The sequence below is a fragment of the Gossypium hirsutum genome, chromosome A04 (genome assembly GCF_007990345.1).
Source record: "Gossypium hirsutum isolate 1008001.06 chromosome A04, Gossypium_hirsutum_v2.1, whole genome shotgun sequence".
Lineage (NCBI taxonomy): Eukaryota > Viridiplantae > Streptophyta > Magnoliopsida > Malvales > Malvaceae > Gossypium > Gossypium hirsutum.
Genome location: NC_053427.1, coordinates 4,412,262 through 4,440,170, shown reverse-complemented (window position 1 = coordinate 4,440,170; position 27,909 = coordinate 4,412,262). Strand labels below are relative to the sequence as shown.

Genomic DNA, 27,909 nt, shown 5'->3' with positions numbered 1-27,909 from the left:
GTTGGAATGTAATGTAGCAAAAAAAAAATTACATTATTAACGTTATTATAAACCATTTAAAATCATAAAAATTAATGTCCATCTTTGCCCAATAACAATTAAAATGATCTAATTACAACATAAGGACCTTAACTTTAATAAATCATGGCTATTAGACGCCTTTTGCTAAAAGAACAACACTTTTGCGTTTTACGCGATTTAGTCTTTTTTATCAAATTAACCAACCAATCGATTAAATTAACTCACAAAATTTTCACACATATCAAGTAACATGCTTTAAATACCAAAAATAATATTAAAATAATTTTCCAACATCAGATTTGTGAGTCTGAAACCACTATTCTGATTTAGCTAAAACTGGACTGTTACAAGATGGATTTCCAAGGCTTTATCGATTGAAAAAACTCAAAAAAGGAAGGGTGAGAATGTATTCAAAAAATGGGGGATTTAGTGAAGTAAAGTGGGAGGAATATTTTATAAGAGAACTGCTTGATATGATGAAGTAATGTTTGCAGGAGAATTTTTGATGGATATGTCCGAATAGGTGTAGGATTGATACAATTAAATCCAAACCAGATGTATCATTATGTTGGCCTCCTCCTTATGGATGTTTAAAGTTCAATGTGTGTGGGATTGCAAATGAGGATTGAGTAGGATGTGGAGGAGTCTTGAGAAATAAGAAGGGTGTCGTAAAAGTGTTATTTTCTAGTTCTGCAGCAGCAAATGATTCCAGTGTGGTAGAGATTGGCGCGGTGAAGGTATTGAAAGCGGCATTGTAAAGGTTGGAAATGTTGTTTTCTCGATGGTTGAAAAGATTAAAAACGAACTGACATCTTCCTTGGTGATTGTAGGTATAAATCGAGAGAAAATGTTTAAAGCTTGGTGGTGAGTTTTTGCGTTGTTGTAATTGTAGGTTTGTTAAGTGATCGAATGTGTTTTATTTTAAAATGTTGTATTGTTAAAATTTTTTGTTGTTCTGTTTGTATTTTACAATAGAACAGATCGTATGAAGCAAAAAAAAAAAACATAAGGATGTCAAACTCAATGCAAAAATACATGTTAGAGAACAACGTATTGGACTAACTTGCCATGAGAATGTTTTTTGGATTATTAAGTAATAGTCACAACATTTCATATAGTGATAATTATAGGTATGATCCTTAGACTTGAGATCATCTTTATTCCAAAACCGCTAGTCGTATACTTTGACATAGTCAAACGTTTTACGTAAAAGCTTGTACTATAAAAATTGACGTTGGGTGTGCCACAATCTATGTAGTGGAATGTGATGGGTAAAGATAGTATTTGTCTCTTCTACATAATGAGAGAAATATTTTAGGCCTCTTGATCGACTGAGACTAGAAATGCAAGGTCATGCTCAATATAGTTGTTATGAGATATCTTAGTTTACTCGGGAATCAAGAAACAATATATTAGACTATACAAGTGTGATTATTCCATGACTTGTGTTTAGTCTAGATATAAAGGACAAAGGGATATGCGACACATTGATATTGTCATAGTAAAGATTATTTCGAACCATGACTTCTTGTAATTTGGGTAGCAATGATGCATTGTTAGATGTCACTCATTGCTTGTAACATTAGAAGTGTTCTAATGTTATTGCCAATGCTACAAGAACCTATAAGGCTGTACCCTTTGGGTGAGACAATTGAAATATTATAAAAGAGATGAGATAATATATTTAACTCGACCCACAAGTTAAATTAATAATAGAAAATGTTTCTATCATTAATTTAATTTGATAAGAGTTATTTATTAATGTACATGCTTGATGTATGGATGTAGAGAATTCATTTAAGTCAGTTTGTCATGTGCTACACATTTAATTGGATGAAAATAGATTAGCTGATTGATTAAATATTGTGTTCAATAAATAGGTTAAGTTATAGATTAACTTTGCCAATAGAATCGCTCGCAATATATCTATAAATACATTGGTTAAATTAAATCCTTAAAGCTCCATATAATTAATAAATAAAACTTAAATAAACAAAATAGGAATGCATATCAAAATACTGCAAAACAATTAAATTTTAATGAAATAAGTGAATATGTACAAAATATGTTCTTATGAAATGATCCTTAAATATTGACATTAGTATTTTTTTCAATAATCCTTAAATATTTCCTTACGAAATAATTCTTAAGTTAAGGACTAATAACATCATATTTGGTAGGTTACAAAATAGTCCTCAAGTCTTGCCTGCAATAGACATCACTTTCCTTTGATAGACTTAAATTCTGCAGATGCTTATGTGTCATAATATTATTGGTGACACAAGAGAGCTTCTAAACTATCCTACAACTAAAAAGTTGTCTATTTTTGCATAAAATCCTTGTTTTATTATAATATATTATATTATATTATATATGATTTCTTGTACGCAAAATAATGAGAAATTAAATATCAAATATTGGCAGATTGAGAATTAGTTCGATTGGTATCACATTGTTACAAGTGTAGGAGGATGTGGGTTCGAGTGTGATGCAGTACATTATCCTAGGGAAGAGCTATGAATATTTCTAAGTATTATATAAAACAGAGCAGATATGATAAAAACCTATAATGAGTCGTGGATGATTTTCATAAGAGATTCCCAACATGTCATAAGATTCTCGTTCTTGAAAATCTGAACTTTTCTAAACCTAGAAAACAGACGGAATTCTAGGGTTACTCATTGGAGCAAACACTTTTATACATAACTCTTCCGGTTGATCTACACCATACTCTATTCTCGTAAGACGATAAAAACTGGCTAACAGTCCGCCTGGTGCTACATCATAGATACATTGGGAACGTAGATAATTGTAACCATATACATATAAAATAACAGCAATGGAATGCCAATCCTCAAGCTTTATTTGTAAAGTCTCTATTCCTTGGTAATCGAAGCCCAAAGATTTATGAATTAGCCCGTGTTTGACTAGCCAAATAAACAAATGACCCTACATCTTTTTATCTCTCCCGCACTTTTTTTTAGTTGTCATTTTTATAAGATAAGTATTTCGCATTTATGATGAAATCAAATTTATGAAGATTAATTTGTTGTCTGTTTCTGTAAAAAAAAATCCTACCTAATTCACTAATTCGTGGGAAGATAGTGAACCCTTGTAGTTGAAAAATGTTTCAGGATGAATCTTTGAAGTAGATGGTGGTTGATAGAGCAATCGATTATAATTTCCAGTACGAGTACTGCGTACAAGACAAAACTTGTGATTGGTAGTAAAACACCGATCCCCCTGTTGAGATCTAATTCGATCTTCATAGATTTCGCGAGATATCACTACAATCATGAATGTTTTTATCCGTATCATTTCTAGTCAGGTCTTTGTTTACAGTAGTATTTTCAACAGGACCAAGGCGGCTATCCATTGATTTACTTGGCCCATATCTGTATTCTAATTCTCCCTTAGATAAGATCAAACTGAACCATGATTTTTCCACAGAGCTTTCTTGCCTCTATTTCCTTGAAAGTACAATAGATGAATAGTCATTCGATGAAAAATCAATTGAATATTTTATTTCCTATCAGAATATGCATATTAGATACAATCACTAGGGTTATTAACGAACAATGAATGAATATTGAAAGAAATGATTCTCTTTTGTGAGAACCTAGAATAGCAGTTCATTATATATAATAGAGCTCTTTTTTCTTTTGAATTAGAAATATCAATTTTCAATTAGAAATAGTGATTTCCCCATGTTGTGTATAATTTTAGTATGTCGAAAAAAAGTAAAAATAATTGAGATTTTAAAACTAAAATCTCGGATATATATGGGGATTTTTTTATGAAGTTTATTCCAAGTAGATTTTTTTTTTCCTTTTCGCAATATGGATCGAATTTCAAATCGATAGTGATTAATGCAATTTTATCTACAAAATATAGGATATCGATCATCTTTAATAATTTAATTATATTTTTAAAATAAATTAAAAAAATCATATAATCCTTATATTTAGATATCAATTTTGGATATTCCAATTTTCAAAACTTAAAACAATAAGCATTTAACGAGGTATGAATTTTAAGCATTATGGGATGCTATAACCTAAATTGTTTTATTTGATATTCAAAGATCCGAAATTATCTTCCTAAAAAGGATTTCATACTTCTTTTCGTATAATATAATTTCATAAGTGATTCATTTTATCTAATTTATAAAAATTAGTGACAGACTCCATTTTTTTATGATTTAAAATAGTGGTCAAATATTCTAAAAGAAAGAGTGGTCAAATAAGTAATAACATTAAAACAACGTGTTATAAATTTTCTGAAATCCCCACTTTTACCGCCACTCAACGTGCATGGATCGGAGCTTAAATATGTGGAATTAAATGTGGAAGTAAAATTACTGCAAGGTTGTAATATAAATTTGTTTACAACAAAACAATTCAAGCTACCCGAAAATAATTAATAGTCTAACCAAGTTACGAAAATTAAAGTAAAAGTAATTAATTAAAACTAAAAACTATCCTAAGTTAAGTTATTGGAAATTCTTATTCTTAGTTTCGACAATGCAAGCTACATAGTCAAGAATAAAATGAAGCCCTAATTATTAACTAAGTCGATAATTACCATTAACGTAAGTACTTACCATTCTTAGTTAGGAATACCTTTTTGGTCTCACAGCTTGGTATTAGTTTACTCAACAGGATATCCTTTCAGTCTCACCTGCCTAAATATTCTATTAAAGTTGTCAATCCTAATATACTAAATTCTTTTGAATAAATACTCAATTTTAAATGATTATTTACTTATTATTCATTTGATTGAAGTAAAAACACGATTCCGAAATAATCTCGGTTTGCAATCTTCTAACTTTGGGATAAGTAGTGGACATTTTAAACACAATGGCGTCGTTTTACTCATACTTTCCACGGTTATAGTAATAATAACAATAATAATAACGCAAATGATTGGTGAAAAAGACTGCTGGTAGATTCACTTGAATTCAGTCAAGAGTAAATATCACTCATGCTCTCAAGTATTTGGCATAAATAATTTTTATCTTTACATTTTTGTACATAGTCAGCGATGAAAAAAAATCAAATCAAATTATTGAATTGAATTGAAAATATGGAGATAGCATTTAACATTTAATTCGATATTTTAATTGAACAATCAGGTTCAGTAAATCAATGGCTCAAAAATACAAATTGATTTGAATCATGGTCGAATTTATTGCAAATCGCTGGTGTTTTTATACTAAATTTATTTCTCTTTCTCTTCCACCCATTTGGACTGATAAGAGGTCCTTCGGCTAAGGGAAGGACCAAAATGATACGCCTAAAAGTTTAAGGATTTACAGAGGATATTTATTTTGTAACATGTTTCTAAACATTATATGCTAATAATTTACATGGTAGTGCGGAATTTTAGTATGGAAAATCTCAAACATTCGAACGAAATACGAATAACAATTCGAATAGAAAAAACGAAGTAATAGGACAAGGTTTCAAGACGTGTATCAAGCCACTATGGTTCTATTTGCCCCCACCTATACTCGGTGCACAAATGAGTTTCAGACAAATGAAGCTTGATGATATAATGAAACCCGGTGACTATTTTCATTTTACATTGATGAAAATAGTCCACTAAGAACTGAACAGAGTAAAATAAGAAAATCAATTTCTATAATGATTTTCTACTACTATTCTTTATAGAACAATCTAAGAAAAATAGAAGAGGAAGAATAGAAAAATCTTTGAGAACTTTTTGCTCTATTTTCCAAATGAAATCTCACTCTTATTTATAGAAATTCTCATCTCTCTTAGAGATGCAATTTTCATTAAGTGTCTTTTCTAAATAATTACATCTTTAAAAGAGGCATAATTATTCAACTAATATCTCTTAAATAGATATAACTATTAAAGTTAGAGATACAATTATTCAAGTAACTTCTCTTAAATAAACATAACTATTATAATTCTTTATAAAAAAATATTAAGTGATATAACTCTTCATAATTAAAAGATTTAATTTATTATTATGAATAGTCATAACTCTTGATCAATAACTAAACAAAATATAACTTTTGATTTCAAGCTTCCACAATTATTTATAGGTTTATGGATGATGTTGCTGAACACAATGTATAATAATATATTTTTATAATCAAAAGAAATGAAATTCTTAACTTAATAATTGAAGATCTTTGTAACGAAACCAAACGATGGTTTTTTATCATGATCTGAAACAAATAAAATTTGATTTGTATGTATCAAATGTTTAGTCTTAAATAGAAGAATAAGAAAAAAAAACTAGTTTCATTTTAGGGTTACTAGTGAGGAAGTATTGTTAATAAAGTTATTATATCATCACTAAACAAATATAGTTTAATATACTGACAAATTTTAGGCTATATAGTGAAGAATAATTTTGATTTTTTTTTACGGTTGTAGTTCAACCATAGGAGAGAAGATGATTGCTCGGCAATAGAGTGTTACATGGGAGAATATGGTGTAATAGCACAAGAAGCATACGATGTGTTCAACAAGCATGTCGAGAGTGCCTGGAAGGATGTGAATGAAGGGTTTTTGAAACCAACCGAAATGCCAACAGAGGTTTTGAATCGTATCCTAAATGTTGCAAGGGTGATGAATGTGCTTTACAAGGAAGGAGATGGCTATACATATGTTGGGAAAGCAACTAAGGGTGGTATCAGTTCATTGCTCATTGAACCGATCACACTTAAGTTATGATTAATACAATTTTATAATATTCACATGTATTGTAAAATAAATTCCAAATTGTCTGTCTTTGTACTCTTTGCCTTATGCCACCTTTTATTTGTGAAAGTTCTCTTTTTTTTTTCTTTTTCCTTTAATTTTAATTGTTTATGTATTTAGTTATAGTCTTTTTTTTATAAAATAATACGTAGTATGGGAATAGTAAGAGTTATGGACTATTAAATATCATCTTTTAAAAATGATTGTATAAATAAATTGAATTAAAGTTACTATTTTTATTTTTATAAATGATTAATATCAAAATAACAAAAAAAAATTCTATTGAGAATCACTGCTTAAAATTCACTACAAGATTGAAATATAAAATGCTCTTAGTTAATTACTATTTAAAACCCATCAAATTATAGCTATTTCCAAAGGATTAGTAATCAAATTCTAAGAGAATTGTTCCTTGAAATCAAATACCAAGTTGAAAAACTTATTTCATTTAATTTCCTTTTATAAATTTGTTATGAGATACCCTATCACCAACCTGAAACCCGAACACAACCTAGACTACTGACCTGCGAACCCAAATTTGGACCCCAATAGGTGGAGTCATTAAGGGGCTCGCGGGGAGAGCTCGTGAGATCACCTCGCGAGCTCAACTCACACATCGTTAGGTGTTCGCGAGCACATGGAATGAAGTCAAACAAATGAACTGGCGAGCACTTGGACCAGTGAACACGTGTTAAGTCTAGAGTAGTATACGTGTCGACATGCATGGAGCCTACCTAGAACATCAATTCCATGAACAGTAACCATATCATATAAATAATCCAATCTTCCCCACTAAGAGGGGACATAGAAAAAACACTCAACAAAATTGATTAAAATAATGAAAAAATTTCAATTTCTCTTTCAATACTATATCCCCGGTGTTGATGCGAGGCAATATCACATGTTGCATGGTAGAAGAGTATCATTTTGGGATTTAAAATTGTCAAAGTTTACACATTATTAAGAATTTATGTTGAGAATAACTTTTATTAGGCTTAGAGTAAATTAGGCTTAGAGTAAACATAAGGTTTATTTATTAAATTATAATGGATAATTGTTGAAGAAATGGATTACATAGTGATACATAGAAGATAATACTCTATCTTAGATGGCTTATCTTCATGATTCATTTGTTTTGTTACTTTCTTAAGAATAAAGGTTTATGAATTTGGAGTGTTATTGTAAGCGAAGATTTTGTGGATGCGTCATGGTGATGCAAATACAAAAGTTTTTTCATGCTCAAGCGAGTAAAAGGAAACAAGTAAATCATACTCTATGCTCTATGATGATGAGGGACATCAATGCACTGATGAGGATGGTATGCATTATATCGTTCCTAATTATTTCACGTATCTATTTTTAGCTTTGGCTAGCTCGCAGTTTGAAGCATTTACTGGGTTCAAATCTTATGTTATGGATTTTGATAATAGTACTTTAATTTCTACGTTTACTCCTCTGGAGTTTAAGCGAGCATTATTTGAAATATTTCATGATAAAGCTCCTGGCCTAGATGGCATGAACATTGCTTTCTATCCGAAATGTTGGCACATTACTAGCGATGAGATTTTTACGGAGTACTAGGAATGGATGAACCTTGGCACTTTCCCTTCATCGATTAATGACACCATTAAAATTCTGATTTTGAAAAATCAAAAGCCTATGTCCGTGAAGGAGCTTAGGCCAATCGTTTTGTGTAATATGGTTTACATGTTAGTGGAAAAGGACTTAGCCAATAGGCTAAAATTTAATCATGATCCCACTATAAAAATTACAAATAGATATTTTGAATCATTTTATAATCCTCTTTCAGCTATTATTAACTAAGTCAAATTTACCACATATGTTCAATTCTTTCAAGTCATATAAATGAACAATTTCTCGAGAATTTCAATATGCTTCTCACATTTGAAATCCTTCAAGGATTTTAATATAAGCTTTACTATATATTTGTGTGTTAAAGCATTTTGGGAGAATTTCGATTAGCCTTGCAGCGAAAAACCTTATAGCTTTTTGTATATGAAACCAAGATTCATTTTTTAATTATCATAAATTAAGCACTTTTAAACGATTAAAGCTTTTGCATAGTAAATATCAAAATGGTTCTAACAGACCAAACAAAAATTAAAATGTCCAAAACAGAATAAAAACTCAAAACAGTCCATAATAAACAAATAAAAGTCCATAGTGCATAAAAAAATCATGAAACCCGAGCTCTAGAGTCGCCGTCCAATCCTAGGTCGAAGGATTACCTAAAACAATGCATACAAATCGTGAGCTTTAAGCCTAGTATGTGATTTGGTTCATAATCTTAGTACAAGCAAACACATATTTTAAACCATCTCATGGCACATATCATATTATTTCCTATCATATCAAATTTTAATACAGAGCACATTTTTTCATATTTTTATGAATCAAATCATATTGAATCATAACATGGAAAATTGAAACATATTCATATCATCTCCTACCCCCATCTGTTACACACCATCTCTGTCCAACCAATCACACCATATAGAACTATAAGAGTCCATCCATGCAATCACAGCAATATGTGGCGGTGTGTCACTCATATAATTGCAGTCGAGCTGCCATACATAAATTTGCGATCTAGCCGCCATAATTGCTATATAAATTGCCATATAGCACTTCCTTCATCATATCATAACCCACTCTGAAACCAAAACAAATAATAATCATATATCATATATACATTTAACATAAATCATATGGCATGCACACTTACATATTTTCATACAATTCATAACATAGCACATGATTTAATGGTAACATATCCTACTTAGCATACCTCTCCTAAGCTTATCCGTTTACTTTTACGTATTGAAACTTATGTTTTTTCAGCCCCATATAATGCCTATAGATCCAAATTTTGAGTCCCTCAAATAACCCCTAATCGGGCCCTAAAATTTGGCAAAATGACCCACATGGCCCAAAAACCTAGCCCATGTGGTTCACATGGCCTACCCACACAATCTGCAAAGTTTCACATAGTCATGTGCTCCACACGGGCTGCAAAAACACACACGATCTACTAAATGCCCCTCAACCAAATGAGTCATCCTTCGCAACCTGGATAAGGACGAGTCCAATAGTCGGTTGTCTTCGTGAGTATACAAAAGGGCAGTAGGGAGGAAGGACAGGGAAAAGGATTGTTGAACTTAAGTCAGACTATGATGAAGACTAGTTACATTTCATTGCAAGATGTAACTAATAACTATTGAATTATTTTTTAACATGGATTTGGTTTGGTTTGGATTGTTTTAGTTTTTATTTTTTATTATTTGCATATTCTATTTTGTGTGTTTTTGTGTAGGTCACCTACTCGAAGATTACACTATAAAATTGAGCTCCAACAAGGCGGATAACCCTACTTGCTATTAGTGGTGAGCGTTCAATCGAATCGAATCAAAAAATTTTGAGTTAATCGAATTGACGAATCCTATCTTATCATCTTAACTCGATTTGAAATTTTCTCGAATTGAGTCGAGTGAGATGGAACTCGAATCGAATCGAATATATCTATTCAAGTTAAATTTAAAAAAATGACTTTGAGTCATTGTAACCACTTTCACTTGCCGTAATCAAATTTACCCACCTTAATTAATTTTTTATTAATTTTCATCCCCTCATAATTTATTTATTAATCTTTTATATACGGATTACCTTATTTGCTTGCTTAGTTGCTTCAATTATTTTCTGATTCTTGTCACTATGTATTTTGAAATTAAAAAATATATTAAATGTAAAACATGTGATTTTTGTAATAAAATTTATTTTAAAAATAAAATGTGAAATTGATACCAACATAAAATTTTAATTCGAATATTTTATTGCATCACCAATAATTCAATTTCAACAGAAATTTATAAAGATTCAATATGATTAAACAATTCAATAATATAAATAGTAAAAAATGTGAAATTTAATTTAATAATAAAAATAGTAGATATAAATAAAATTATTACTATTTAGATTTAGAGAGTTTTTTGAATGATTTTGATTTTTGATTTGGGGGTAAAATGTGAGAAGTAAAATTTTAGGGTGAAAAATAAAAAGTTTTAGGGGTTGGGGAAGTAAAATTTTAGGGGGAAAGTAAATGGTGGAGTAATATTTTTTGGCAGAAAATATTCAAAAAAAAAATTGGAGGGGAAAATGGGTTTGGGGTAGATGGGGGGTTGGGGCGAGAGGGAGTAAAAGTTTTGAGGTTTGGGGTAAAAATATAAAACATTATAGTTTGGTATTTTGTTTATGTGAATTATTCGAGTTATTCAAAATCGAAAATTAAACTCGATTCGATCTCAAAATTTTAAAAAAATTCAAGTTGACTTGAATAACTCAATTCATTTAACTTAAAATTAAAATTTTTTTAATTTTTTAAAATCGAATTGAGTTTTGTTCATCCTAGTTACTATCACGAGCCTTCATGATACTCAAGGAAATCCGTTAAATCTTTCTGCTATTGTTTGAGGAACACGTTGGGTACAAAGTGTAATTTAAAACGGGTTGGGGGGTGACATTCATAGAAAAAAATTGCATGCTTGATTTACGACATACATGCATAAACATTTAGATTGCTTGATTAACCTGCTTGGATTTTGATTAATGATGCATTTTGGAAAGTTGATGAATGTTTGAATGTTTAATTGATTTTAAGGGTGTCGATCCTATTTTGGAAAAGCTTTGATATTTGTTTGAATTTGATAGGATATTCAGATTGATTTGATGAAATTAGAATATTTTAAAGATGAATTTTAAAGTAACAACAGTTCAATATCCTAGTTTTGAGGTCCAATTACGTTTTAGTGGACTAGTTGTAAGATCTAGTTTGTTTTGTAGGACCTAGTTTTGAGGTCTATTTACGTTTTAGTGCCCTAGTTATGAGATCCAATTTTGTTTTTAGTGCCCTAGTTTTGAGGACCATTTTGAGAGAGATAATTGTGAGGTACATTTTCATTTCTTTGTCAATGGAGTTGCAATTTTGTTTTAAAAGTGTAATTATTTTAAAAACGTCGTGTGCTGACCTGATAATTAAGGTATTCACCATTTTAGTTGTGATCTGGGTTCGAGTTGTGCTAGTCTCGTTGTTGTTAATGTTTTCCCCTCCTCTTATAATTTTCCAAAAAATAAATTTTAATTATTTGATGGTTAGTTTTGGAATAATGATAACAAAATAAAGTTTTGGATTAAATTAAAACTTACTTTAGAAAAAAAACTAAAAAAAAATCAGATTTTAATAAAATTTGTTCAAAGAATTGGGCTTAAAGGTTGTTTTGAAAAGCCTAAATAAATTTTTAGAGTTGAAAGAAAAAATAGTTTTAAAGGCCCAAATCTCCATTGCGCCCAACAAGGCCCAAGTCCCACGTTGGGATCAATTTACAGCTACCCTGTGTGGAGCCAAGGTTTCCAGCTATCAAACTCAGATCTGGAGAAGAATTTTCATAATTTAGATCTTAGGATTTAATTACATTTGAATTTGAATTTTTATCTAGATATGAGATTCTAGTAAGTTAGAATTTTTTTTATAAATTAGATCTTTAGTTCTAATAGTGTCTGCATGCATGTGGAATAAACAAGTGGGAGCTCCGACGGCAGCGCTTGGACCACCAATCCTCGGCTGCGGGTGGGGCAAGGAACCCCTGGCCTTGTTTCTCTGGTTCCCTTCTCTTTCCTTCCCCTTTCTTTTTCTTTTTAGATCTGAAAAATTAACCCATTTTTTTTCTCGAAAGAAAAAAACAAAAAGGATAAAATATCAACCAACTCTTTTATTAAAATAGTTTCTCAACAAAGGCTTTTTGTTTTTTTAAAGGATGAAAACATAAAGGATTTAACTATCGGAAATCGAATGTGAGTAGGAGATAAATTGAACCCAAGATTTCTGAAATCGAATGTGAGTAGAAGAAAAATCAAATTTGAGATTTAAGAATAGAACTACTAACATTTAATCTGATAAAATTTTGATTTTATTCAAATTTTATAATTTCGAGGCAACTTAATTGCTTGTATTTTTTTTCGTTTGAAATTTAAATTCCTTTAATTTTATTTGATTTTGTATTATTGTCATTATTGTTATTACTATTGTTCACTTTAGATTTAAATATAAATTTATTTAAAAGTTATTTCAATTTCTTTTCTTATACAATTTTCTCACACATTTTGTTGATGTATTAATTTTACTTCAATTATATACTTCTCATGTTTTTTTAAATAATTATTTAGTGATTTCAATTGTATTGCTTATTTATTATTATCATTTTTTTGAATTTTTTGGTACTTTGTATGATTTGTTGGTAATATTTGTATCTCGGGTTTGAAATTTTCCATTCTAGATTATTTTGGTTTTAGATTTCCAAATATATTTTAAATGTTATTTAGTTTTGTGTAAATTGTAAATTTCTCTTTAATTTATATTTTAGGTTTTAATATTGATTTTTTTCTTTTTCTACTTAAACTCTATTTTTTTATTTTAGGGTTCTTTATTTATTTGCTTTTAGATTTTAGATATTATTATTATTTGGGATAATTTTTGAGTTATTTTGAATTTTCTAAACAAGAAACTAATTCCAAAGCTTGTAGGATAGTCTTCGAACGAGCGTTGTAGGGGTGCTATAACCTTCCCTAGATGTAACCATACTCCCACACCCTAATTTTGGTAATGAGACCGAACCTTAGGATTAGTCTTAAAACCTTAGACGATAGGTGGCTAACTAACCATTAGGCGATAATTCGCCCAAAACAGATATATATTTGGCTGAGTCACTAGAAACGGTAGATAGACTATACTGTCCACACTTCCTCCATAACCATATTTCCCATCCCAAATGCACATGCAGAACTAATAGGTGTCAAAAATGTATATGACATACATGTTTTTATAACAGATTCAAACCATGCTTAGCATAATACGGATCATACTTATCATAATACAAATCATACTAAGCATATAACATATTAATCATGCGTACATAAATCGTATTTAGCACAAATAGAATATCAGAAATCATGATTTATAACCCAATTTGTATAATATGGACCCTAATATTTGACTTGTACGATGAATACAACCCTAGGGAAAAAATTTGGAATTTGAGCACACAAGTCCGTGTGGCCCACATGGCCTACTTGGCTAGCCCGTGCATCCTACATGACCTGTCACATGGTTGTTTGTCTCGCACAACCTACCACACAGCTTGGCACACGACCGTATGGCATCGACAGTCCCAAATTTTGAGTTTTGTCGTTATTGTTTTCTGAATTTTTTTTACACACTTGGATATTTTCTGACGTCGATTCCAAAAACGAGTAATCAAATACCTAAATCGACAATTAAAACAACCAATATTAGTAATGATTCGTGAAACTTAATTAAGAATTTGATCACAAACATACTTATTTGACCCCAAAAACACATTCGTAGATTTACTGCTAAACAAATAACAACTACACAATGCTTAAGTCGCTAGAGGAACACCAAATGCGTCTCGATCTTCTCTTAAAATGTATCAGATTAATTAAATAACATAAAGTATAGATTTTAACACCACAATATCGAAATTTCAAAATTCCCAAATGCCCAACGAACAATTTCAACAAAAGAATAGAGTAGAAAATGATGAAACCTTACCTCTAAGGATTGAAGCCAACCAACAGAAGCAATAGGATTAAAAAGTAACCAAAAAGAAACAAAAAGAAAAAAAGCAACAAAGGGAAAATTGAAAAGGAAAAAAACTAAAGCAAAAGCAAAAGCAAAAAAAAATTGCTAAAGAGAAAATGGAAAAAAAATGATAGTAGTTGAGGGGAGACTTTTGGGGGAAATTTTGGATTTTTTTCAAAAAAAAAGAGTGAATAAAATAAAATTTTATAAAGAAGATACCAATATAGATAAAATCAAAACTAAACCAACTTCTTGACATTTGACCTAACCTCAACCACCTCATGGCCAGCCTACTAAAGAAGTGGTAAAAATATTGCCATTTGCTAATGTAAGGTTTCAAACACAAGACCAAAAGATAAGCTAACACCTTACCACTAAACCAATAGACTCATTCTATCACAAGTTAAGCAAAAATAATATTTAAGTCACATGAACCAAGATAGGGATAGGAACAAAAATAGCAAAATTTTCCCAAAGTGAGATTTAAACCCATAATCTCAAATACACATTCAAGACCCTCAACTTCTGAGGGTGCTTCGGGTTGTGGAGGCGTGATGAGGCATGATAAAGGTAGGGTTAGAGCTTTATTCTCAGGCCCTTGTGACGCTTGTGATGCTGATACAACTGAATTAGGAGCAGTCATTACAACGTTGGACATTTTTATTGAGATTGATTAGAATGGAGGTTCATTAATTGTCGAAATAGGCTAGAGGGTGGTTTATAACTGGATTTTGGATAAAAAAAAGGAGACCATGGTCGAAACAAGCTTTATTTGCAGACTTAGATAGGAGGATTGCCTGTGTTGGAAAGTTATCATTTTCAATAGCTAATCTAAACGGTAATGAAATGATAGAAACACTGGCAACTGCTAGTATGAGTAGGCCATGTTTGTTTAAAGCTTGGTGGTGAGTTGGGTCTAGTTTTTTAGAATGTTTGAGAGTATGGGTTTGTTGTTGTATGAGTCTAGATGGTGTTTCAATGTTTGGTTGTTGTTTCTTTTGATCAGAGAGAGATACTTTTTGAGGGGATTTCGGTTTGTTTGGTGTTTGGATAGGCTCTGTCTTGTGAGTGGTTTTTGCTATTCAGGGTTGTTTGATTGATTGGGGATAGGTGTGTTTTTGTATGTTATTTACTGCATTGTGGTAGTGTTCTACCATTATTGAGCAAAAAAAAAATTATGATAGACTTTAACAAATCAAAAATTTAAATTTTAGGGTGTTACACAAAGTTAGTCCTCAAGTTGTGTGATCTTTTAAGCTTGTCAAATGATCTTTATAGAAAGTTAAACACAACATGCTCTTGGGTTGAAAATTGGGCTTATTGATATGTGAAATCATGTTTGCAAAATTAATGTGAGGCTTATTGATGAAAACTTTTGATGAAGTAACCAAACTAAAAACTATTGAAGAAACTTCAAGAGAATGACTCACTGTTAAAGGAAAGAGTACCAAACTTAATGCAACTCTGAAAAAGTTAGGAGCACTGACAAATGTTGATAATAATGTGCTGAGAGCCACTAGAAGAGGTTGGAATGATGATGAGTTTATTCATAATAATGTTCCAAGATCCATCAGAGGTAGTAAAAAGGTTTGGAGATATGTAAAGTCATGGTTCAACTTAGACAAGGCTATCATGGAGAAGTCTACTTCCTCTTAGAGAAAGAAGTAACTTGTATTAAGGAGAAATTTTGCATAGGTCCTATTGTGCTAGTGATCAACCCCATATGGTTGATTTTGAAGCTAAAGAGAGCCTTGTCAAGCTGTAGGTTAATGGTAGCATATGGAGTTCGTATAATGTTGTGAAAGGTCTTAATAGGACATGATAGAGAGGTCTTCTAATTGGGCTATGACTGAACTTGTTTTTGTTCAATGGGACTCATCACTACTCATCACTAGGACTTGATTTAAAATGACCCATGTAAGGAGCACATGGTAACCTTGATTCAGGAAAGCCCTTTCATGGGTAAGCCCTTTTAAGTCAAAAATGGTTGTTTCAATAAGGTGTTAGGGTATAACATAGGCCCCTTCATCACAGTCGAGCAAGAGGTTATAAAATGGCCTTCCCCAAGATAATATTTTTGGTTGAGGTTTAATGTGTTGTCATTGGCATACCTAGAGAGGCGATGTTGATGGTGTAGGCATTTTGTTGGAGGAGCTTCTTGGTGAGCCAACTTTGTAGCACCAATTTTAAAGGGCAGGTTGGTAATGGTAGGGCTTAAAGAGGCAAATGTGTGCATAGCTAAGCGAGCTTATGGCGAGGCTTGGAAAGGCTATCTCAAAGGCAAAATTTTAATGTATGTAATCTTGGATGATAATGTTATGGCAAAGAAGAGACAGAAAACATCATAGAAAGTGGCAACAATGACATATGTCACGAAATAGGGTAAAATTAAATTTTATTTTGCTATATAATTATCTACTTTTGGAGGTTAATATTTCCACAAATACTTTTTTTAAAAATTAATTTTATGGTTATTTTTTTATTTTTATGTCAACTTGAATTAAAATTGATTATTTTTATTTAATATAATAATTTATATAACCCTTCAACTTTACGAAAAATGTAATTTTAGCCCATCATTAATTATTATACTAACTCATTACCCTACTAATTCCTAGATTCTAATAATTTGAATAAATCAAGTAATTTATTAGTTAGAATTTAATAACTATTCTTCATATAAACATTTATATTTTGCCTCTCATATAAAAATTTCATCTGAGTGAATCCAAAACTCTCAAAATGAATTATTGTACTAACCTATTACCCCACTAATTCCCAAATTCTAATAATTCAAATAAATTAAAATTTTTACGCTAAATTATAGATAAACATTCTCAAAATAATATTATATTAGGAATCAAAATTTTTTGGAGTATTACAATATATCAAAATTTACCTTTTGTTAAGATAAGTTCTCATACATGTTCAATAAATATTTTATGCTTTGAACTTAATCAATTAATTGGATTTTAAATGGTAATTGGTGAATAGATTTTTATATTTCGATCTCAATTGTTATATCTATAACTCTTCCTATTTCCATATTACATATTCTTTAATACCAAAGATTAAATAAATAAAAAATTAAAATAGAAAATATAACAGAGCAGAACATTCACATCAAAAAGGTAGCAAAAAAAATACTGGATTAATATAAGGCAGTGAGTACAAAGACAATCAATTTGGACTTTCTTTTATATTATATTATATTATAAAACATTATTAATTAGAACTTGGTAACTATTCCTTTCGAGGAAAAAATAATATAATTTTAAAGTGCGATTGGTTCAATGAGCAAGGAAGTTATTCCACCCTTAGCCACTTTTCCAACATATGTATAGCCATCTCCTTCCCTGTAAAGTACATCCATCACTCTTGCAAGGTTTAGGCTACGATTCAAAACTTCTGTTGGCATTTCTGTTGGTTTGATAAACTCTTGATTCACATCCTTCCAGGCACTCTCAACGTGCTTGTTGAACACATCGTATGCCTCTTGTGCTGTTACACCATATTCTTCCATATAACACTCAATTGCTGAGCAATCATCTTCTCTCCTATGCTTGAACTGCAGCCATAATAAAATCAAAATTATTCTCTCACTATATGCACTAAAATCTATCAGTTTATTAAACTACATTTGTTTAGTGATGATAAATTACCTTTTGACAATATTACCTCCCTAGTAACCCTACAATGGAACTTTTTTTTCTTATTCTTCAATTTAAGACTAAACATTTATATATAAATATTAAACTTTAATTGTTTTAGATCATGATAAAAAAACCATCCTTTGATTTCGTTACAAAGACATTCAATTATTGAGTTAAGAGTTTAGTTTCTTGTGATTTTATAATATATTATTATACCTTGTGTTCAGCAACATCATCCATAAACCTACAAATAATTGTGGAAGCTTGAATAATCTTAGGGTCATTCGCAGCCCAATTAAAGGTCTCTGGTGTTACGATATCTCCCATCCCGACAAAAGATGTAATAGCAAGCATGGCATAACCACAAGTTCGGAAAGCATTAGCCTTAAACTCCTCAAATGATGGTTTGTAGTTTTGAAGAGTCCATTTGGCCTCCACAAGATAAGATTGAGCAAGTCGTATCATCTGAGACAACAAAATTCCAACAATTATCACTAATATCAAGTCAAATTCGATAATAATATTTAAATGAATATAATGTTATTTAAGTTAATTGTTTATTCAAATGTAAAATTTAGCTAAGTTCTTATCTCTTTTGTATAAAAGAAATGTTTCTTGATGTATATACCGCATTTTTTGCATATTCGACACGATATTGTCTTCCATGCTTAGCCATCAGTTGTTCCATTTCTTCATAAACATCTAATAGTGCTTTGTAGCCCGGTTTCATGTATTCTGGAAGTTGCTCTATGCATTTGATATCCCACCTGAATCCAGCTTCAACGTTATATTCAATCATTCCTCGTAATATATAACTGAATGTTAATCTCTAACTAAATAAATCTAACCTCTCAATTGCATTTGTATAGGGAATGAGCTCATCATATGTTGCATATGAGTCATATGTATCATCCACAATAGATGCCATTGCTATTACTTTTGTCAACATCTTTCTACCAAGTGAATATAGGGGCTCAAAATATACTCCTGAGATCCAAAAATAACCTTCAACCACTCTATCTCTTGCGGATGGCAACTTTCTTTGAAAGTCTAAATCCTTCCACCACCTAAAAAATGATGTCATAAAAAACCCCATTAGCACAATGAATCTTCAAAGTTTTTATTAGTTTCACATTCATGTTATTGAAGAGTAAATTGTTAGATTCTTAATTCAATTGGAAATCTCAAGTTTATAGATATATATATATATATATCTTTATAAGTAAAATGAAATAGGTGAAAAAGATGAGTCCAAAGTTCATGTCGTCATTTAACTACTGTAATTTAATACGTTTAAGATTCGAATATTAGTATTTGCAACCCGTCTCTTATATTGAGGATGAAGCCTCTTATAAATTGAAAAAAGAAAAAAAAGTGAAAAAGAAGAAATGGATGAAAAATATTCAAAAACACATACCTACAAATCTCACTTAGCTCTTTCCTATGCAAAAGTTGTAACATGTTGAAATCAATCTTTGCAAACTCCAGCAAAGCCTTATTATGGATTCAATATCTTGGTATATTGAAAGATAGTGCCTCGCCTCAACCCTTGGCAAGCCTCTTCGGATTGATTGCTTCAAAGCATGAGAAACCTGTTCGGATAAAGGATAATCCAAAGATGCTACTACAAGCCTTAAATGGTTGGTGGTGAAAGAAATTGCTTCATCCAATATATCTTCCCCATGAACCCTTAAATAGGAAGCTTCATAAAGTTCCAACAATCCTGGAACATCGCTTGTCATAGATGACTTAAAGTTCCCTTGCTCATCTTTAAACTTGTTGAATACATCTGTGATCAAATCACCCGAAACAAAGTATCGTTATCAAACATTCCATGCTATTATATAGTCATAAAACTTAAAAGCACTATGTTGTTCCAATAATTACCACACGAAACATTGAATCCATGCTCTCGGAGTAATCGGAATCGAAGAGATGTAGTGTAGATGTCGTTCTCGGCATCGTTGTTGTTATGGTAGATGTTCTCTAGTTCATCTTCGATCTCTTTTGTGAAATGGTAACTCACACCCAGTCTTTGTATTGAATCAATGAAGTTTAACTTTTGGGTTGAATTATTCATTGGTGCCACAATCATCTTCCTCACTTCTTCTTTCAATTGTTGGTGGCGTTATTCAGTTTCAGCATTGATATCCTGCTCAAAATAATGCAAATGTTATCATATTGAAACACTAAATAGTTAAACAAATAATATGTTAACATTATATGTCAATATGCTCATATATTCGTATACCTTTTTAGGACAAGTGAGGAAGAGATCTCCCCAAATGCTAGGCTGAAAATCAGCTTTGGGGCGCATTTCATCCTTATTGGAAGTAAGGGGTGATGAAGAAGGCAATTGAGAAACTTGTGAAGCCATTTGGATTGATCAAAAGCAAATATTCAAAAGCTTAGTTTGATGCTTTTTTTTGGTTTGCTCTTCAAATTTGGCACAGAATTTGTGTAAGGATAAGAATGCAATCGTTGCATGTATTTATAGGTTAAAAAAAATGATGGTGATTTTAAGTCAACAAAAGACCACATCAATGCAAGAAACCAATTATAGAACAAAATGCATGTAGGACCCATTGAATGAGATTTGCAAATAGATTAAAAGAAATATTGGTTTGTCTTCTTGTTTGATTCTTTTCATTCAAAGTTGATGTCTTTAAAAAATTAGTAGATAAATGTTTAAAGTGCTACAAAGCAAATATCCTCTATTTATCTTTAAACTTTTAGAGAAATATCATTTTGGTCCTTCCCAGGGCCCCATTTGGAACAAATCGATGTGAATTTCAAGTTATTTATTCTATCTGTTGGATTGGTCAAACGGAATTATTTAATTAAAATATAAATTAAATCTTAAATATAATTTTGATATTAAATATGTTTGAAAAGTAGTAATTTATTAGTTAAATTTGTTTTGTTCCTTCCAGTCGGTCTAGCATGGCTGCAGACTTTAAATATTGAATAAAGGTCCCTGTACTTGTTTATATAGATATGCGTGAATGTGGGAAAGCAAGATGATGTGTTGAAGCCCCTGTACGTGTACATAGCATGCTCTTGATTTTTGTTCATGACATAATTCAATATACAGATTTTTGCTTATATATGTTCTTCATGTACTTGATTTTATGTTATCATATTTAATATATATAAAAGGTTATTAAGTTTAAAATTCTAATCTGATCACTTACAGAAAAATAATTTTAATAGAAAAACTCAATATCAAAAATTGGTTTTTTTAATCAAATTTCATGTATATTTTTTTATCATTCAACATCAATTCTCAATTTAGTTAGTCAATACAGTTTAGTTTTTCTTTTCCTTTGACATGCTCTTGATTGAATTTATGTCCTCAGTCCACCAGCAGTCTTTATGGCCAATATTTTCATTACTGATACTAATTTCTTAGGACATATGAGTGGAAAGCAAGAATAATACGACTCTATAGTATTTGAAATACTAACTTTTTAGTATAATATTTTGAAATTTTACTTAATTAAAAAAATTATCATGTTTCTTTTTATCCTTAGTAATCAAATGTATTTTTTTACTTGTTAGCATTTTAAAATAAATAAATTTGTTACTTACTCTCTTAGGATTTTAGAATTATTTTTAAAGGGATGAATTTAAAAACTATGAAAAACAGTTATTATTTTAACGTAAATGAAAATTACAAAAGAAATGATAACATAGACTAAAATTTCAAAGAACCTGTATGTTAGCTTGATGGTCAGGGTGTTTACGATCCCAGATATGTCTTGGGTTTGGGTCATGTTAGTCACTTTACTATTAAGATTTTACCCTCCTATTGTAATTTAAAAAAAAAAACTTTGAAATCCCATATTACTACTATTTTTAGATAAAAATGTTAAACGGTGAATAGTGACATTTCTTTCTTTAACAATGAATAGTGGCATTGGTTAAGATAATAAACAAGAGGTTATATTCGATAAACTAAAAGTAGAATATTTTACTACCAAAAGTTAAAATACTACCATTATCATATGTTCTTTTATTATACTATTATACCTAAAATAGGATATGTTGTTAAAATCTTTAAGTATAAAATATTATATGTTGAGAAATTGAACACATAAATTTAACATAGAAAACTCCTTTTAAAGAGGATAAAAATTCATAGACAAAGATAATTTTACTATAATGACAAAAGAACGAAGAGTACAAAAGATAGAGATAAAAAACTAAATCTCAAAACCCGAAAATAAAGAACCCTCAAAACGTAAACACAAAATTCTCCAAAAGTGTTATGAGTTATAATATTTAATGGGTGTGTTTTCTAATGTTGTAAAAGAGCCTATTTATATATTAAATTCATAGATCAAATAATAATAAAATAATCTAAACTAATTGAAGTTTGACTGAAATAAATAAACAAAGTTTAACTGGGAGATTATCTCTCAAATTTGACTAAAATATGAGGCATACTCAAATAAACAGAGTTTGATTGAAACAAATAAACAAAGAAATAATCACTACTTTCATCAGCTAAATTAGCACCAGCTACATCTTTTTTGTTACTCTCAGCAGCCCTTTTATTTTGCAGTTTATAACAATTTGCTTTGATGTGACCTAACTTCTTACAATAGCAACAAATTTTATCTCACTTCTTTGATACTACCAAAACGGAAGTTTGCCTATTTGCCTTACTATTCAAACCAAAATCATTGTCGAGTTTGTCTTTACTCAACAAATGACCCTTCATATCCTCGAATAAGAGTTGTAGCGACGTAAAAAAAAATTTAGTTTCGCTTGGTCGCTAATTGTGGCGATTTATTAAACATTTGAAAACCAACTTTCGATTTTATTAACAAAGGGAGTCGCCACCGATCCTTTTTTATAGGTGTGATCGGATACCTAATAAAATTATTTTAAAACAAAAAGAAGGCCGAATTTAGGTCTACATGAAAGTCCAGAGAAAAATTGGGGTTCGGGAGTCAGTTACGCGCGAGGAAGGTATTAGCACCCTCGCGACGTCCAAAATTGGTATCTCATAAACATGTGTTGACTTGATTTTCAAAAATACGAGTTCAATATAATATTTAATCGTGATCCGATTGAAAAATGAGAATTTTTAGTTTTCGATTTTTTTAGAAAGGGTGTCCCGTTTTTTAACACAAGCCGACGAATTTCACCCAACATAGCGATGAAATCGATGACTTAATGTTAAAATCGGTACATTGCCTTATTCTTAAAATTAAAATGTAAAAAGTTTCTAAAATGATAGTAAAAAATGTAAGAATATTATTGTAAAAAATGCGAATAGTGATGTGAATAATATAAAATATTAAAATATCAAAATATTAGAATAATAATAATTAATATTGACAAATAAAAAAATAAAATAGAAATAAAAAATGTACATAATATATATATTAGAAATAACAATGATGTTTAAAAATAATACTATTAATAATACTTCATAAATATGTACATATTATAACCCTTTTTTAGAATAATAATTAAATATACGAAAATAATATTATATACACAAAAAGGTATTTATACACTTATGGTGAAATATATGTACTAACATTAATAATAAGTATAATCGGAATAAAAATAAATACAATAATATATACTCAATATGGTATTAAAAATACGTATATGTATAATAGTATTTCGGAGTATGTACATGAGACAATATAAAGTATATACATAGAAATATACAAGAAGTATACAACTAATAACATTAAGAATATATATAATATAAATATAATATATACAATATATACATATGATAAAAAAACTATTAATATGTACATGTATATCTACATACACATTAAGTAAAAGTACTAGTGCTAACAATATTAATAATAAATATAATAATAGATATATATGCATATAATAGTAAGAAACGGAACATAAAGAAAATATATATATAGCTAAATATAATATAATAATAACAATATATAAAAATAATAGTGATAACAATATTACATATATAACATGATTAATATTTAAAGCTAAATTAAATAGCAAAATAATATGAAATCCAAGGTAAATACGAAAAATAAATGAAAAAGAAGAGAGAGGGAAGAGAGAAGGGAGGGGGGAAGGTAAATCCGGCCAGGGGCCGGTCACCGGCCGACCGTCAGCCGCCGTCCGTCACCAGCGTCGGCCACCGCACGTGGTGGCCGGAAAAGGTAATTTTTTTAATATTTGTTTTGTATATATATTTTTATTATATCTTTTATTATGATGTATATATATATAGATTAATAGATTCAAAAAAAGGAAAAAAATAAAAAATAAAAATAAAAAAAGAGTAAAATAAAGAAGATAAAATCACCTTTAGGTATTTTTTGAAGATAAATTCTTTGTATTGATCAAAATTCCCCCTTCTTACATGATTTTTGAATGGCTTTTTATAGCCATCTTTTACATAATTTTCTATTATTTCTTTTTCTATTTTGTAGGTGGTGGTGGTAAACAATAGATATAAAAAATGGGAGGAAAAATGGGGCAAGTGGGAAAGTGGCTAGGTGGCTAAAGTTTCTTGGTTTTTTTTTTGGGGGTTAGGTTTTTCTTTTTTTGGGGAGGGGTTAGGTTTTTTCTTTTTCCGGGGGGGTTAGGTTTTTTTTTTGGAGGGCTTAATGGGCTTTTGAATTGGGTTTAATATTTGGGTTTTGTAATGGGTTTGGATAGATGTAAATGGGTCATGGGTTAAGGGTTTTAGTGAGTTTAGAGGTTTGGTCGGGTTTTGATATAATCGGGCCCGGGCAATTTGGGCTTCTACAGCTGCCCCTCTTTGCTCATTGTCGTGCAACGATAATAGAGCAAAGACTTTCAAGGAAGACCAAACTTGCCCGGTCTTGCTAGGTCTTGACTTGCTTTGGAACTCTTCTTGTTTAGTTAGTCCCTTTTCAGTCCACCGCATCTTGTAGCTTTGGTTCAATCCACTGCAAATTCGGAGATATGCCTTGTAGCTTCAATCTGTTCCAATGTAACTTCAAGGATATGAGATTTGTGGCTTCGATCCGCTTCACTGTAACTTCAGAAAGATAAGATCTACAACTTCAATAAGCTCTTCTATCGCTTCAATGAATAAGGTTTTGGTCTTCTCTTCTGCCACTTTAGAAAGGCAAGATCTGATATCCTCGATCAGCTCCACTGTAACTTCAATTAGCTTCACTGTAACTTCAGGGATATAAAATCTGTGTCTTCGATTAATTCCAGTCTTTATTCTTTACTCGGTATGTGATCCTGAGCTCAACTCATTTTTCACAATATGAATTGACTCTCTAAAAACAGACATTAAAAACAGAAATTGAAAATAGCTCAGCGTGTGAGCCAAGGCTCAACTCACCTCTCGCAATATGAGTTGATTTTTGAAACTTATCTTGAAAAGCAGATTTTGAAAATACCTCGACATGTGACTCGAGGCTTAACTCACCTTTCGTAATATAAATTGAAAAAATACCACATGTGTGATTTGAAGCTCAACTCACCTCTCGCAATATGAGTTGATTTTTGAAAACAGAAATTGAAATTACCTCAGCGTGTCCCGAGGCTCAACTCACCTCTCGCAATATGAGTTGATTTTTTTGAAAAACAAAAAATTGAAAAAACCTTAGCATGTCTTGAGGCTCAACTCATTTCTCGCAATATGAGTTGAATTTTGAAAACAGAAATTGAAATTACCTCAGCGTGTCCTGAGGCTCAACTCATTTCTCGCAATATGAGTTGATTTTTTTAACAACAGAAATTGAAATTACCTCAGCGTGTCCTGAGGCTCAACTCACCTCTCGCAGTATGAGTTGATTTTTTTGAAAGACAAAAATTAAAAATACCTCAACGTGTCTTGAGGCTCAACTCATTTCTCGCAATAGGAGTTGAATTTTGAAAACAGAAATTGAAATTACCTCAGCGTGTCCCGAGGCTCAACTCACCTCTCGCAATATGAGTTGATTTTTGAAAACAGAAATTGAAATTACCTCAGCGTCTCCCGAGGCTCAACTCACCTCTCACAATATGAGTTGATTTTTTTGACAACAGAAATTGAAATTACCTCAGCGTGTCCTGAGGCTCAACTCACCTCTCGCAGTATGAGTTGATTTTTTTTTGAAACAGAAATAAAAACATCAAAATACCAAAAGATGTCAACTGGTGGAACTCAGATGTCTTTTCCTTTGATTCAGTGCGACTCTTATTCAAGATTTCTTGCTCTACTAGAGTACCTGTATATGCCATGTATGATGTTATCATGATATGCACATGTTTGTCTTAAATGCTTTTATGCCTACACGATTATGCAGTGCTCCTTAAGCATGTTTGTCGTATGTCTATTTAGCCACGATTGTTGAGGATCTGTGTTCATTGCTTTGATTCTCGACTTTCTCTTTAGTCCTTATACCTGTCTTCAAGCTTCACGAGTAATCGACGTTTCTCAGATATCACTCTTCTGCCCCCGATTAAACTTTGTTCTTACTTTGAGACTCTTGTGCTTATCAAATTTTCATCTAGGTAATGCTTAACATTTCTTTTGTTTAGAGTATGTCATTTCACCATTTATCATGTAAATAAACACATAATGAGATGCATGAAAAAGGTCAGATAGGGACAAAAATGATATTTCATATTCATCTATTTCAAATGTGGCAAACAAAGCAAGTTAAACAATGAGAGTAAAAAATGTCAAAAAGAAAGAAAGGATCGTATTCAACGGATACAAATGCTCTAGATATTCAACACATGAACTCTTCCTCGTTCCACAATCAAAAATCTTTTCGAGCGCGGCTTCTTGCGTAGAAGATTTCGAGTTTCAGAAATGCTTCAAATACTGTAGTATCACTACTTGACCTATCGTTCGACCGCCAGGTTTGTTTCATTAGGACGCCCTCTCGAGTTTTCATCCTAATCTTTTTGTACTAATCAAGAAGCCCTTTTCGGGTTTTCGCCCTTTTTTTTAGATGCCCTTTTCGGGTTTTCATCTTAAGCATAATATTTCTTCACCGCATCCGAATTCACCGGATTCGGTAACTCCTTCCCATCCATCTCGGTAAGGATTAAAGCTCCTCCTGAGAATGCCTTTTTTACAACGTATGGTCCTTCCCAATTTGGTGCCCATTTTCCTCGCAGGTCTTTTTGTATTGGGAGAATCTTTCTCAGAACGAATTCTCTTTCATGGAACTCTCTTGGTCGTACCTTCTTGTCATGGGCTGCGATCATTCTCTTTTGGTACATTTGCCCATGACAAATTGCCCTTAGACGTTTTTCTTCAATGAGGTTCAACTGATCATATCGAGCTCGAACCCATTCTGCTTCTTCTAACTTTGATTCCATCAATACTCGCAGAGAGGGGATCTCAACCTCGATAGGTAGCACAGCTTACATTCTATAGACTAGAGAGAAAGGAGTTGCTCCCGTAGATGTTCGCACAGATGTGCGATATGCAAACAAAGCAAATGGAAGTTTCTCGTGCCAATCTTTATATGTCTCAGTCATTTTCCCAATGATCCTCTTAATGTTCTTGTTAGCTGCTTCAACAGCCCCGTTCATCTTTGGGCGATAGGGCGAGGAATTATGATGCTTTATTTGGAAATGCTCGCACACTTCTTTCATCATCTTATTGTTCAGATTCGTGGCATTATCTGAGATGATTCTTTCAGGCAAACTATATCGGCAAATGATTTCCTTTTTCAAAAACTTGCACACTGCAGTCTTCGTCACATTGGCAAATGAAGCGGCTTCAATCCATTTTGTGAAGTAATCGATAACCACAAAAATGAATCGATGTCCATTTGAAGCTTTTGGAGAAATTGGCCCTATGACATCCATGCCCCACATAGAAAAAGGCCACGGA

General features: G+C 31.1%; 1 long non-coding RNA gene and 1 pseudogene across 1 annotated transcript; both read right to left on the bottom strand.

The window, feature by feature from the left end:
* Nucleotides 1-13,712: 13,712 nt before the first annotated feature.
* Nucleotides 13,713-14,578, bottom strand: LOC121227871 (uncharacterized). The gene is made up of 2 exons (XR_005925395.1): nt 14,401-14,578; nt 13,713-14,090 (listed from the first exon to the last, which is right to left on the bottom strand). It is a non-coding gene; the product is annotated as an uncharacterized lncRNA (long non-coding RNA).
* A 2,984-nt stretch (nt 14,579-17,562) lies between these two features.
* On the bottom strand, nt 17,563-20,526 carry LOC107918986 ((+)-delta-cadinene synthase isozyme XC14-like; annotated as a pseudogene).
* Between the last annotated feature and the right edge of the window lie 7,383 nt (nt 20,527-27,909).